This window comes from Lygodium microphyllum, chromosome 5 (assembly GCF_053477565.2).
Source record: "Lygodium microphyllum isolate KBCC chromosome 5, Lygodium_microphyllum_v1.1.10, whole genome shotgun sequence".
Classification (NCBI taxonomy): Eukaryota; Viridiplantae; Streptophyta; class Polypodiopsida; order Schizaeales; family Lygodiaceae; genus Lygodium; species Lygodium microphyllum.
The window spans coordinates 12,729,383-12,744,425 of NC_141139.1; the positions used below are offsets into that span (position 1 = coordinate 12,729,383).

General features: G+C 41.8%; 1 pseudogene; it reads right to left on the reverse strand.

The window, feature by feature from the left end:
* Window positions 1-1,976: 1,976 nt before the first annotated feature.
* Window positions 1,977-3,195, reverse strand: LOC148035514 (uncharacterized; annotated as a pseudogene).
* Window positions 3,196-15,043: the final 11,848 nt, after the last annotated feature.

Sequence of the window (15,043 nt, forward strand, 5' to 3'; positions counted from 1 at the left end):
AATCTGAACTCCATATGCAGAAGCATCTCCTCTAGCTGACACATAAGAAGTACGCGCAGCCATGTCATCCACTAACTTCTTCATTCCGCCTTTCCCAAAGTTGGTAGCAAGCAGAGCTCCTGTTTCTGTCAACCAAATCTTACCATATTGTCCCCAAAATACCAAAATCTTCCTCCTTGCATCCTGAAAAGATTCACAATCTTTGCAATGCTGATGGTCCGTACTATCACAGCAAATACATCTTTGATCTCTCCTAGGTGCACTAGGAGCACTCCTAGGTGCAGTAGGAGCACTAGAAGAAATAGTAGGTGCACTCGAAGCAAACTACTCTTTCAATTTTCCCACTAACTCCGCTTTAACTGACTCCAGTGTCAAATCCGTTATGCCTTTGATTATGTCATCAAGAGAGGTAGGCACCGACGAAGTGGATGGTTTTGGAGCAGAAGGAGCCGGCATTGGTCTTGGAGCAGGAGGAATAGGAGGAGTAGAAACAGTAGGCACTGGCATAGGCCAAGAAACTAGCTGAGGAGGAGAAGAAATAACAGGGATAGAAGCAGAAGACGGTGTCGGTGTCATAGAACCATTCTGTAGACGGGTCTTCCATATCCTCCTCTTGGTCAAAGTCGAGACTGCATCCTGGGCATCTTGCCAATCTGTTTTAAGACCCATAGGCTTCGTGCGATCCTCAAGAAGCTCTCCCAATTCTTCCTGAAGAGCAGGTCTACAGCTTGCAAGAAAAGCTCAACTTTTTCAACATCCAATGCTCTTTGTTCAATAGCATCAAGTTGACTATACCTCTCTTCAAAATCTCGAATCAACTCTGAAGTAGCTAGACCTTTGTTTGGCATGTAGACCCACTCTCAGAATGACCACCGTGTAGCCATCCCAAAGTCCTCAAGGAATTACTCTTCTTTCAGGGCCTTCTTAAAATCTTGCCAATGTGAATTTTGAATAAAAAGATTCGTCACTTTTGCCCTCAAGGTGGGTGTGACAAGACGAAGGAAATACTTACTCATAAGTCCAGCTGGAACTCCAAAAAACCCCATCTTGATCTCATATGTCTTCAAATATGCTGAAACATTACGGCCATCAAATAGCTTCTTCTCATTCTCAACTGCTTCAATCGCCTTAGTCGCGCTGATTGCATTCTCCTGCTCTGAATATAGTTGCCTTTGCTAAGACAACTGCTGTTGATGCAATTGCTGCGGCTGCTGCATATACAATTGTGTCTGCTGATTTTGAAGTTGCATATACATGGACATATTCTGCAAAATCTGCTTTAGATCATCTGTTGAAGTACTTGACGCAGCAGTCATTGATGGAGCTGAAGTAGAGGACATAGCTGGAATTGTAGAAGAGGCTGAAATGGACGTTGAAGTATCTCCCATCCTGCAATTTCTGCAACGCTTTCACGTTGGGTTCACCAAAGATGTCAAAGGATTTGCAAAAGCAAAGTCATGTCTACAGAAGACCTTGACTAATTTCAGGATAGAAGATCAATCAGGTGAATAAGCAAGATGAGAAAATGATGCCAAGACTCTGTTTTATTTCTGCCAATAACAAACACAAGGTTCAAGAAGAAGTAATCCGAATAGCCTCTGGGCATAGATCACCAACATGGCAGCGACTATGGTTCAAAAACAATTATTCTGATTTAAAGCAATAGATCTGATCACTGAAAGACCAAGCTGGTGTACAGCATGCAGTAATGGAAGTTGTTTTTATCTGACAGATTGTGTCGGGGAAGTGACAGCTTCTTACAAGCGTACATTATAGGGAAGAATCACAATTTTAAAGTGATGATTCTCTTCTTCAACTTAAGCATCTGTAGAAAGACTTTGAGCTCCTGATAATTTCATAAATGATTCACCGATCAGCCACTTCACGATACCCATATGGTGTCAAGATCATAGGCTGCTTCTGAGTCTTTGTACTATCTGGAAGAACAAAGGGTGTCTCTAGCTTTCCTAACAAGCCTAAGTATTTTTGGAAGCATGAGTATTGTGTCCCTTGGAGTTGCTTCTGTTCAGTCCAAGGGCTCCTCATTGTTCAAGATGATGACCTCTCTGTTTGAATGAATCACTCCGTCTGACAGCTGGTCCCATCACTGGACGACTCTTCTTAGGCTTCCATGTCCTGGAAAACATGCCTCCCAGGCTTCGCAATAGCTTCTTGCCAGTGGTGAGATTCTGATCAATGTCTACAGCCACTTCATGAGTCCTCTTTATTTGCTCTCCCTGCTCATGAAGGGTCACAAGAGTTTTGGTAGCATCCCCTCTAATGTCTTTAGCCACTCTCAGACAGTTCTGAAGCTTATTGCTGGTCTCCTCTGACTTCTGTAATGCCTAACCTTCAAGCTCCTCGGTGCTCCTATACTCAAGGTCGTGAGTTCGAAACTGACTATCATCATATCTGGTCTGAGCACTGGAGGCCTTCATGGCACTCTCGCTACTGAGCAGTTCATCTCGTCCTTGAAGCCATGCCTTGTTCTCTGTTAAATCCCCACTACCACCACTTGGCTTCAAATTGCGATTCCCATTACTGTGACCATTGACCTTGAATGCATTGTGGCTACTTTCCTTGATTCGTTGAACCTGGTTCATATCACCTTCGATCACCTTAGATGCCTGGTTCGCTCCTGCATCTTTGATTTTCCATGCAGTCTTCAACGCCGCATCTCTGGTTGCAGAAACACGTTCCTTGAATTGGTGTCTGGTACTTTTAGCACGTGCACCATGCTCTTCTCCTCTCTCCTCCTTCGTCGAGGCTCCATGTCTAGGATTTCTAGCAGCAAACCCGAAGTTATCATCCTCATCGTCATCGAATGGATTTTTGGCATCGAGCACAGGCGTCTCCTTGCGCTGAGAAGAGGCCAGAGATCTCTGATCATCCCACAATTAATGCATTGCAAGGAACAACCTCTCTTTTGTCCAGCCTGTCAAACAACCTTGAAGTAGTGAACTCTGATTGGCACAAGCCTTTTTCCCCGTTCTGCGCACCTCTTCCTCCCTTTTTTTTTCTGCTGCGTAAGCCTCTCTAAAATCATCGAAAACATGGAGTCCATCCCCAGTATGAGAAGTAAGCACAATAAAGGGAGCTGAATAAGCTTCTGCCGCCGCTGCCCATACCCAATGGACCACATAAAAACTCCCAAGGACAATCAGTAGCACAATTCCAACCGCAGATACCTCCCATGGCAACCCTAGAAGCACCTTTTTTTCTTTTGCCTCAATGTCGACCGCTTTTTCCCAGGACCTCTTTCCCCCTCAAGACCAGAAAAGCGGCCCCTTTCTTTTTCTCATCATCTTCGTTTTTTCTTCCCTCCAAAAAGCCCTCATTTCAAAAATAGACCTTGCTTTTTCTTTGAGCTCCTCTATTCCTGCCCCATCATATACAACCAAAGTACCACTATTGTAGATGCCTAGAGAAGATATAGCAGCAGTCATAGAATATCTAATGCGGAAGCTAACCTGCATGTCATTCTGAAAATATTGAACTTCACAAAGAACTCCACCAACCACACCTACGAATATCAAAGCACCATATACATAACCAATCTCAGAATCTGTGCTAGTCTCAGCCACATCTCCCAAAGCTCCTGTGAGCTGTTGATCAAAACCTCCTCGTCTAGGTTGACTGACCACTTGGCAAGACATGCCAACTAGAGCATTATTGATAAGTTCCTCTTGCTCCAAACCCTCTTCCACGCAGAACAAAAGTATAAACACAACAACTAAATATGTACAAAGTATCAAATCCCACACACACAACTTTTGGGTGGATTTCACACCTCGAATGCGCAGCAATACGACAACGTTCAGTACCATCAGTATCCAAGAATGTCACTTGCCTTTCACCTTCCACTTCGCAGATAAATCTCCCACGGATTGCTTCTGGACTCTTTCAAGGAAGTAGTGTCCTCGTCTGATGTTCCACTAGAACCATTATCCTCCTTTTGAATAGATGACTCATTCTTCTGTTGAAATTGTTGGAAGGGTATCAGAGCTTTGTTTTCTTCTATGTGAGTGGTAATTTCTTCTGGACTTAGGGATTCATCTTCAAAGGATGCATCTAGGAATGTCACATAGCACGGACCTTCTAGAAGCCGAGGCTTTGATAGCTCTGGCTTTTGTTGGCAAGGAGGCATCATCATCATCTTTTCTCTGGATTGAACTATCAAGGCGATAGGAGCCACTGGTGAACTTAAGTTTTATGCCTTTAATCCATTTCTTATATAGATTCTGCATACTTTGTGGTCCATTGGTCAACCCAAATGGAACCATGATCATTCCATCCAACACTCCGAGATCTTCGGCCTCTAAGGTCTCTGTAGGGACATCAACAAGATCATCCGCTATTAGAGGAAATTCTTCATCTGCACTTTCATAACCTACTTCATTTTCTTTCTCTTCCTCTCGAGGCTCTGTCTCTGCTTCTGTAGAGGCTCTGTAGGAGAAGAACAGATCTTCTGCCTCTGCATCTACTTCTGCTTTTGCTTATGTCTCTAGATCTATCTCTCTTAATGCTTCTGACTCTACTTCTGTCTCTATTACTGCTTTTGATTCTGCTTTTGCCTTTGTCTCTGGCTCTGTCTCTACTGTCTCTGCAACTGCCATGTAACAGGGAGAACAGTCCATCCATGCTTCTATTTCACTGTTAGAGGTGATTTCAGAAGTCAAGTCCAGTTGAGGCAAGCGGTATTCTTCCATGGACAAGGACTTTGCTTCCCTTGGTAGTTGACTTACAGTGCCCACTGTTAGGGACTCTGCCTCTGTTTTCTTGGGAAAGATCTATTTAACAACCTCTTCGTCTCTTGATGTACCATTTGTTGCCTCATTGGAGGAGCCAATTATGACTTCGATGGATGTGGATCCATTGCCTTTTTGTGATCCATACAATTTTAGCACCACTTTGTTGGGTCCTTTGCCTAGGGTCAGGGTTCATTTGAACCAGTCTCTCCTGGCTCTCGCTTCAAAAAGCCAAGGTCTTCCCAACAGTAGAGGGTATGAGGTCCCATAAGAATTTGGTTTGACCACCAAATATGTCAGCCAATAGTCTCTTCTTGCAAGGGTTGTTTTTACGTATGGAAGGATGCCCAACCGTTTAATTCTTCTTTGGTCTGCCAATCTGATAAGCCACTGTGTAGGTTGAATTCCTTGCAACCCTAAGCCCCTCATTGTCACATCCGTCATTATGTTTACTAATGAGCCTCCATCAATCAATGCATCTGAAATAAAGCATCCTTCAATCCATACACTAATCTCTAGAGTTCCAAGATCTAGGAAGGCGTTAGCCACATTAACTTCCTTTATAGGATCCGGGGCCTTACTGGTCTTGGTCACTGTTGAAGGAACAATCCTTAATCCATGTCTTCTTGTCAAGATGCTTTTGAATTTCTTTCGGCAGCTGGGAGACAACATCAAAAACTGTTGGAATGTTAATTTTGGTTTAAAAGTGTCTAGGTCTTTTACCAAGTCATAATCTTTGATAGGATCCACGGGCTTTTCCAGCATGTTGGGAAATGGGGCTACTCCCATTTTCATCTTTCCTTTTTCTTCTAGTAATGGCAGTATCGACACTTCTTCTGTTGTTGCTGGAGGTGCTTTTGCATCGTCTATCTCCTAGACCTCTGGTCCTATTTCTAGGACTGTCTCTGTAACTCTTTGTGGCACTACAGTGCTCTGTACTGCATTGTTCTGTCCTGTACTGCTATGTCCCTCTGTTGACAGGTTGAACTTCACAGTCTTGGCAGTAAATTTGTTCTCATTCTGAACAACTGGTTCCTTCTTCTTGACGCGCGTGATAGCGGAAACTTCCAACTCTACCAAATTGGAGGCAGGCTCTTGTGCCTTCTGTTGCCTATTAGTGCCATTGGCCTTTACAGGGGCTGGACTTGGACAGTCCTTTACACTGTGGCCTTCTCCTTTGCATCGGTTGCATAAGGGCTTATAATCCACATATCATCTAGGGTTTGGACAATTCGAGGAGATATGACCCTTTTCTCCACACCTATAACATTCCATCTCTGATCTCTTACCATTGCTAGACTGTTGTCCTCTGTAGCTTTGAGACAAAAACCTCCTTAGACTGAAATTAGGACCAAATTCCCTAGGCTTTGGTCCAATATCTTGTGTTGTCATTTTGGATTCTAGCAAGTTGAATCTTACATTTTCATCTTTTTGTCTTCATTCATGCATCTCTTTCAAAGAGCAAATATCCTCTATATGGTTCTTCTGCAAACAGTAGGAACAGAAGGCTCCAGGAATGGTTGGTTTTTGGGTACACTTAGTGGCTAAATGTCCCGCTTGATGACACTTTTCGCACCATGTATTAGAGCGCATCATATCTCTCCCAGCTCTCGTAGGGATGGATATATTGGCAGTATTTACCTTCAGCGTCTGTAACTGCTCTGTAATCACATCCATAAGCTATTTCTTGATACTTGCAACTGAGTTGGATAAGTAGTCCTTCATATTTTCACCTCCTGAAGTACTTGTAGTAGGGTTTTGTAAAGCTTATGTAATTACTGTATACACTAGTTAGGTCGATCCAGAGGATCCTGTATTCTGGTTTTGATTCAGAGCTCCTGCTGAGACTTGGGGTTGTTGATTTCAGTTGGTAGGGTTTCACTATTGTTGAGTTGCCATTGGAGGAACTATTTGAGGCCACTGTTGTTGTGGTTGAACCATCATTTGAGGCACTATCATCTCTGGTGACCGTAGTGGATTAGGTGCATTATACTGTGGCACTGTTTGCATCTGGGGATAGGGGTAGGGAACTGTCCCTGGGACTGCATTTGGTGGGTATACCATTCCTGGCATGGGAGGAGGTAAGACTCCTCTTCCTCGAGTCATTGACAACCTTGCTTCAACTTTGTCATACAATCTTGTACCTTTCACTGAAGCTTTCATATTGACTGATCTTCTCAATTCAAGAACTTGCGAACTTCTGGTTGTCGGCCTCTAAGGAACACTCCTTTCTGGATACCTTCGTTCAAATGATGGTTAGTCCATCTCTTCTGGATGGATTCCATTCACGAGACATAAGCTTCTACTCTTTCTCCAAAAGACTCACTTAGGTTCATGAACTCCTCTCCCATCCGCTCTTCAAAACCTTCACCCCTAAATTTAGTGAGGAAGGCCAACTTTAGGTCATCCCATGTGCCAAAAGTTCCTGCTGCTTGTCTCTCATACCACTGAAACTCTGTGCCCTTGAAAGTGGCGGGGAATATTGCTAACTGATGCTCAGGGGTTCTTGCATTGTTAGCCACACATGCTACCATGAATTCTGCTATATGAAGATCAAGGTCTTCATTGTACTCTCCCTTAAAAACTGGCAACGGGACTACATTTGCTGGCCTGTCATCAATATTTCTAGGATGAATCTGACTAGGAAGAGGGCCTTGAGTTTGCCATGGAGAATTCTGTAAAGAGTGCTTTTAGGGTGTCAAAGGAGGCTTTTGTTGCAAGGTCGTTCTCAGCTTTGATTTTTGCATTCTCTCTTCTCACGTACCTCTAGACTCGTTCTAATGCTTACCTCTTGATTTCATCATTCATCAGGGGGTTGGCTCCAACCAGTTGGTTTGTACTCAATAGGATAGTATCAGAGAGGGCTTCAGTCTCTGGGGGATTCTCTGGCCAACATCTCCTCTACTTCCTTCTTTTCAACATCTCTGAATTCGGCTTTCAAACCACTACAGAGGGGGATATATTCCATTCTAAAAGTATCAAAACTCATTCTTCTTAGGATCGTTGTTGTGCCATTATAATAATACCAGCTTCTAAGGGTTTCAACAATGTATGTTGTGAAAAACACTTTGTCTATCAACTTTTATGAAGAATCGCGTGGTGTGGAGATTTGCTTGAGCTGGGGCACCAAACACACACAAAATGCACAAGGAGAAGCTCACTCAAGAGACAAGAAGAGAGATGGAGGCCAAAACGTTTTCTTGCTAGTTTTTTTTCTTCTGCTTCCACACTCTTTACTATGTACACAAAGTATAGATAAGATACAACATAAAGGAAAGTGGCCTACTAAGTCAAACAATGCATAACCGACTACACTAGTCGACTGGTGCTATAACTATGCCAGCTATAAATAGGTGTAATAACCTGAATATATTAAGTAATGAGTCAGTGGCCATGTGAGAGTCATAATGACCACTGATGTGCTAAGTGTAGATGTGTGGACCCATCTAACTAGGCGGTCCATCATTAATGTCCGCATGTGTTGAGCTTGTCATCTCAACACTCCCCCTCAAGCTCAACTACATCTCTGCAACTCCAAGTAAGCTTTGAAACTTTTGAAGCTTCTCTGTACCCAATGCCTTCGTGAAGATGTCAGCTATCTAATCCTATGTGCTGACATATACCAAGTCAATCTCACTTGCTAGTACCTTCTCTCTCACAAACTGGTAGTGTACCTCAATATGTTTTGTCCTGGCATGGAACACACAGTTCTTAGCCAACTGTATAATGCTCATGTTGTCACAATAAATGACAACTGGACCTTCCACCTACACATCTAAATCAGCCAATAACTTTTGCAGCCATACTACCTCACATGCTGCCACAGCAGCACCTCTATACTCAGCCTTTGTACTCTGCAAAGCAATTGTAGATTGCTTTTTGCTGCTCCAAGTATCTGTTGCACTACCAAGAGAGAACATGTATCTGCTGGTAGATCTTCTATTAGACATACTACCATCCCAATCTGCATCTGCGTATCCAAACACCTATACACATGTACCTGCCTCATAGAAAATTCCATAATGTAATGTGGACTTCACATATCTCAATATGTGTCTGACTACATCCAAATGTGGCTTTCTAGGTACTTGCATAAACTGACTCACAAGACCAATAGCGTAGCTCAAGACTGGCCTTGTAATGGTCATGTAGATCAAACTCCCCACTATCCTCCTGAACATAGTAGGGTCTTCTATCTCATCCCCAATATCAGCACTCAACTTTACATTCTGCTCCAACGGGACTGAAAGTGGTTTGCATGGTGTCATACCATACTTGGACAACATATCCAAGCCATACTGTCTTTGGGATAGCCATATACCATCATCACATCTGATCACCTCAATGCCAAGGAAGTACCTTAGCTCACCTAAATCCTTCATCTCAAACTTCTTCTTCAAAAAGTCCTTGACTTCAGCAATCCCACTATCACTATCACCTATAATAATCAAGTCATCCACATTATAGATGACTATGAATTTTTCTTTTTTTCCCATCCTATTCTGGCCCAGCAATTTTGTGTTATTATTTTTTTGGTGTATTTTGTGCCCATTTTTCATATTTTTTTAATGTGATCGCTCCATGATGCCACAAAAAATGTGTTCTAACCTAATAGTCTTGTCCCATAAGTTTCCCCTATCATTTTTTCTTTTTGTTGCACTATGTTCTGATGCATGAATTTTCTTGTGCTCCATTTTCGTTTGTCTTTTTGTCGTTTTTTCCATGCGAATACGCCTTATCACCCAAAAACTGTGCTTCACCTTTTCCATCTTGTCTGTCACTTCCCTTTGGAAATTTTCTCTTTCACTCTTCCTTCTTTCAACCACCAGATTTTTCAATTTTAAAATTAATTCACATTTTTGGGTGTGTTTTTACAAAATTTTCCATGCGCACGGATCACATCCCTTTACAATTGTGTTCTAATGTGAGAGGCATGTTCGCCATATCATTGTAGATATTTTTCATTTTTTCTACCTTCATTTCGACCGAGGGATTTTCTTGTATTAATTTCCATGTGTGTTTGAATGTCCAATTTTCTCATTTTTTCCATGTGAATGCCCTTAATTGTCCCCAAACAACGTTTACCCTTCCTCCCTCTTCCTCTCATCCTACTGCTTATTTTTCCTTTTTTCTATTCATTCATCCGGTGCTCGGTTTATTTGTTATTAAATTTTATATTAATTTTTATTTTAAAGTTGCACGTGTTTTTGCGCGAACACCTGTGTTATCATGATTTGTCATGCATTAAAATGTCCATTACGATGTTCTTTCCCTACACGTGCACTTCGACAACCGTGTTGACCCCGCCGTTGCAACATTTTTTAAAAATCCCATGCTTGCGTTTGTGCACGGGACGAGGGAGGGTCTTTATTGAAAAAAAAGAACAACTTATATTAACCAAAAGTTAAAAATTAAATCAACACTTAATTTTAAAAAAATCCCAACCCTTTCCCTCCCCAACCAACATCCCTCTCTCTCCTCTTTCTTCTTCTTTTCTCTCTCCCGTTCTTTCCCCTCTTTCTATCTCCCACCCCCTACTTTCCCCCCTTCCCTCCTCCATCTCCTCCCGCTTATCTCCCTCCCTTCCTCTTCTCTATCCTCCTCCTCTCCTTCCTCCCCCCATCTCCCCCTCCTCCTCCTCCTACCTTCTGCTTCCTTCCCCCTCCACTTCTTCTACTTCCTCCCTTCTCCTCTTTGGTCGGGTCCTCCTCACATGGCCCCCCACCGATTCCCACTACTTGCAGCCCTCTCCTCCCTCTCGCACAGGGCTCACTGCCCTGCCCCATCGTGGTTCACCACTGTGCCACTCGTTTAGTATTTCCATGCCATGTCGGAGTGCTTGCTAGCCTCCGGATCCTCGCCCGCCACATAGGCATCGTCCATGCCCGCCGTGCCATCAACGCCACCGACTCTGCATCCCTCCTCAGCCTCCTCGCTGTCTTTGATTCCGACGTGACCCCCTCTCCACGTGGATTCCTCCTCTCCCACGTGGCCCACCCACCCCTTCTGTGACCTCACCCGCCCTAAAACACAATGACAAACATACAATCAAGTAATTAAAGGTAACACTAGAGACCACTACTTTGCAAAAAAATATTGCACCTTTGTATATCCCACCCACCTCATTCCATACTTCTTTAAAATTGAAATGAACAAAGTTGTCAATTATATCCTTACAAATGAACATGGAGGGACATTGATGCACGCGTTTTTGAAGGTATATGAAAAAACATCATTTGATACAAACCATGAAAGACCCATTGATCTTGAAGCTCTCCTGAATCTCAACCAACAACCTATAAACATCATGTTACCTATTGTTTACTTTGACAAAAGATTGGGTGGATGTCATGAGATTTTTGTCATAGAGTGTAAAATCGGGGTATACTCTATCTTATGGATGAGTTTGTGCTTTGCCTACATAACTGTAAGTGATCGACTTCTTGGTTAGTGGACTTCTCTAACTTGCTCATTGTCATGATAATAGGAGTTACTCAAGTGAAGTCTTGGGAGTTAATGACCATGTGGCTTTGACTAGTGATTTGTAGTCACTTAAGTGACTTGTTTTGTGGGCTATGTGCTGGAGAATCAAGCATGAGATGACAAGGAAGTGCTCAGTACTAATTTGGGGTGCCTTTTGGTTGTATGGACCTGTTGCAATCACGGCCATGAAAGTGGAAGCTCATGCCATGCTAACTCAAGTGAGAGTAAAAGGAATGATAGAGGATCATCTTAGGAAGGTAAATGTGACTTTTATTCATGGATTGGATGGTGGTGTTGAGTCTATAGTGGGTTGTATGGATAGTGGATCACCAAAGGAATTATTTGAGTAACTGAAGAGCTTTATGTGGAATATTATATGATAGGAAAAATAGGGAAAGGTAGGGAAGCAAACTATTCTTCAACTTCTTCATCTATTTCAAGCTCTTTTAGGTGGTCTATTGATTAAATCTTGGTCCCCTTCAGTGGGGGAGTCTTCGTTGGACCTCAATGAGGAGTTTTGATGGATTTATGGCCTTTATGTAGGCTATTTTGGACTATGCATAACATTAAGAAACATGGTAGCATGCTGGAAATGGAGTTTTGAAGGCCCTACACAGGATTTGCTTGATGGTTCAAAGCAAGATACATGGTCTCTAGGTAAAAAATACCAAGCTTTTCTAGGACTTGAGGTGGCATATGTATCATGATACACTACAATAATAGAACTATAACTACAAGGTTGAAGTGCTATTGAAGGCCCTATATTGTATTTACAAGGTTTTATGCATTCTTCATGTGTGTGATCAATAGGTGAAAGCCACCTATTGTTTACCGACAAGAGATTGATGTGTATACAAGAATTTGAGGTGAGACCTATAGCTATTGGATTATGTTCTACAAAGATTATTCATGTATCAATGTGTTTTAAGCTAGAAACTTAGTGTTGGGCTATTGTCCCAAGTGTATGTGTATGGTAGTTCTATGAAATGTATCAAATGTATTGTAGGATGATTGCTTTGCTAAGCTTATGAAATGAAAACATTGGGATTCACCTCTCTCTATCTCAATTGATTCTCCCCATCTTCTAAATGTTTTCTCTCTCTCCTTGTTCCATCTCTAAATCTCCCTACACTCTTCTGTTGCATATCCCTATCATAGATCTTCAACCTTACATGCTCGACGAACAATGTGTAGTTATGCCATGCAACTTTTGGAATTTTAAGTTGGTCGAATTAGTGTCCTAAAGATTCTAGCTATTTGAGGCTTTAATTTGGGGCACTAATATGCAAGAAAATAGATACATGAGGGGAAAATTAAATGATTGAATATGACATCTTGGGAGGCTAAATTCATCTTGAGGCCATTCCACTTATTAATTTTATCTTGAATTTTGCACATAACCCATTCCCATCTCTGCTTCAAAGTGACTCCAATACCCATTAGGATACAAAGAAGCCTAAAGACATTGCCCTCTTCAAGGACTTGATACCCTTCTTCTATTAGCTAGTAGCTACCTAACATGCTCTTGACTCTTGTTTTCTTGTTATTGAATTTTGAGCCAGATGCTAGAAAGAATATCTCAAGACATTCCCAAAAGGCAACTAGAGAGGTGGGATCATTATTTAGTATGGCACTGGTATCATGAACAAAAATATTCAGGGTCATTTCCTTGGCCCCATTTGGGAGGTGATCCCCTTAATTTTGTCAAGACAGACTTGTTACCTAGACCATCTACTGCACATTCAGGGTAAAAAATGAGAGACCCCATGATTTGTAGTTTGTAGATACATGGGAAAATGTTTGGATGGTCAAAGGTGAAGAGTTTAGAAATTGGGCAAATGCAGTGAGAAAACATGTTTTTTGGGAAATTTTAGGCCAAAATATGTAAATTTTTGGATATATGGGCAATTTTTTGAGTTTTCAAAAATTTAGCATGATGACTAAGAAAACCTTAAAAAATTAATATTTTGGATAAAATTCACCCATAAACTTTATCTTGACTACAATGGCAAACAACAAGGGCGCAAGGGGGTATCCTTGCCTTATGGACCTATGAAGAGGGAATGGACTAGTTATTTCCCCATTAACAAAGGTCCTAGTGGAGGCATTCCCAAAAAAACTAAGGTAAATTTAACAAATCTCCTGCCCAAGCCCATATCTAGGAGGGACTTCAAAATAAAGTCCCACTCAAGTGAGGTCATATGATGTGTCAAACTTGATATTCAAGAAGATATAATTGTGATTCTATTTTTGTGAATAGTTGAGGCCCTTCCATAGATTTATGATAGCATCTAGAATATATCTTCCTTGAACAAACCCTTTTTTTTCATTACAAATCCATTGGTCCATATGCCAAGACAACATGAAAGTATTTTGGTGAATATTTTATAGGATGTATCAAGGTATGCCCTCAATCAATGAATTATGGCTTTACTTCATCACCTCTTTGTGAGTTACTTCATCTCCCTCTCATTCAAATTTGATGATAGCCTTATCTCAAATCTATCTTTGTGAAGTACTTTTTCCCTTTGATCTCATCAAGTAAATCATCAATTCTAGGGATGGGATAGTTGTTCTCTATAGTGATCTTGTTGAGGTCCCTATAATCACACGCATCCTAAAGGGACCATCGCTATTCTTAGACAACAAGATTGGAGATACATAAGCTAAAGAACTAGGCTCAATAGATCCCATCCTTAAAAAATATTTGATCTTCTTTATAACTTCTTCACATTCACATTTGGATAGTTTTGAGTGAGACTCCAAATATTTAGGGTGATCAATAGCTCTCTTGGGAGATATGATTGTAGATGCCTAGAATAGGTCTTTATATTCCCTTTTGAAGGTGCACCCTCATCTGGGTATCTACTTCCTATCAAATTTTGTTGTTTTTTAAGGAAGTTGACATCAACGGCTATTTGTCGATACTACTCCGTAATCATGTCGGTATAATGCTTCATCATGTCCTTAACCTCACCAAGAACATTGGAAGTGCTCGACTCATAGCCTTGGTCATTACCATGTCATTCCATCGGCCTAACAATTTGATTAGGCACTAGTTGTTGAGCCACAGGCATGACATTAGAATTGACTGCCTGGTCTCCACCATTTGGAGCCATTTGACTGCCCGTAGACATCGACATGCTAGGGGGAGCTGGTAATAAAGGGACATTCTGCATCATGTTCCCTCTCCCATTAGGGTAAGCCATCGCTATCCCTTGGCCACTACTACCATTGGCCATTGCCACATTATTTCCCAATACTAAACCCATATTCGAATTGCCTCGAGAAGCATAGGCTGCTTGTAGTCAGGATTCCACCTCTTGTTCTCATGTAATGGCAGTATCTATATCCCCCAAGGGGACAATACTCAACTGCAATTGGATATTAAAGTCTAGGAAATATTGCAATTGGGCAGCTGCGGGGATAGGAATAGAGGTGTCCAACTTACGGAAAACCTCTTTTATTTTCTTCGCATACGCACGAATATCCTCGTGTGGTTCTTGGCGGGTCACGTTGTGTACACGCAACCAATATTGTCCACCCCTTTCAAGGGCAAACTCCCTTCGAAAAGCTCCATAAAATGAATCAATATTCAATATGGTTCTGGCTTCTAAACCATGATACCATATGGCAGCTCTTCCTTTGAGAGTCATATTGAAGAATATCATTAAATGTCCTTCTTCTTGGATGCGACAGTTAAACATCAGCTTTTGAAACTCCCTAATGTGGAGTTCCGCATCTTCCTCAACTAGCCCATTAAAAATGGGTAGTGGGTAACCTAGAGCCGGCAAATCCGTCGTTCCTATAGG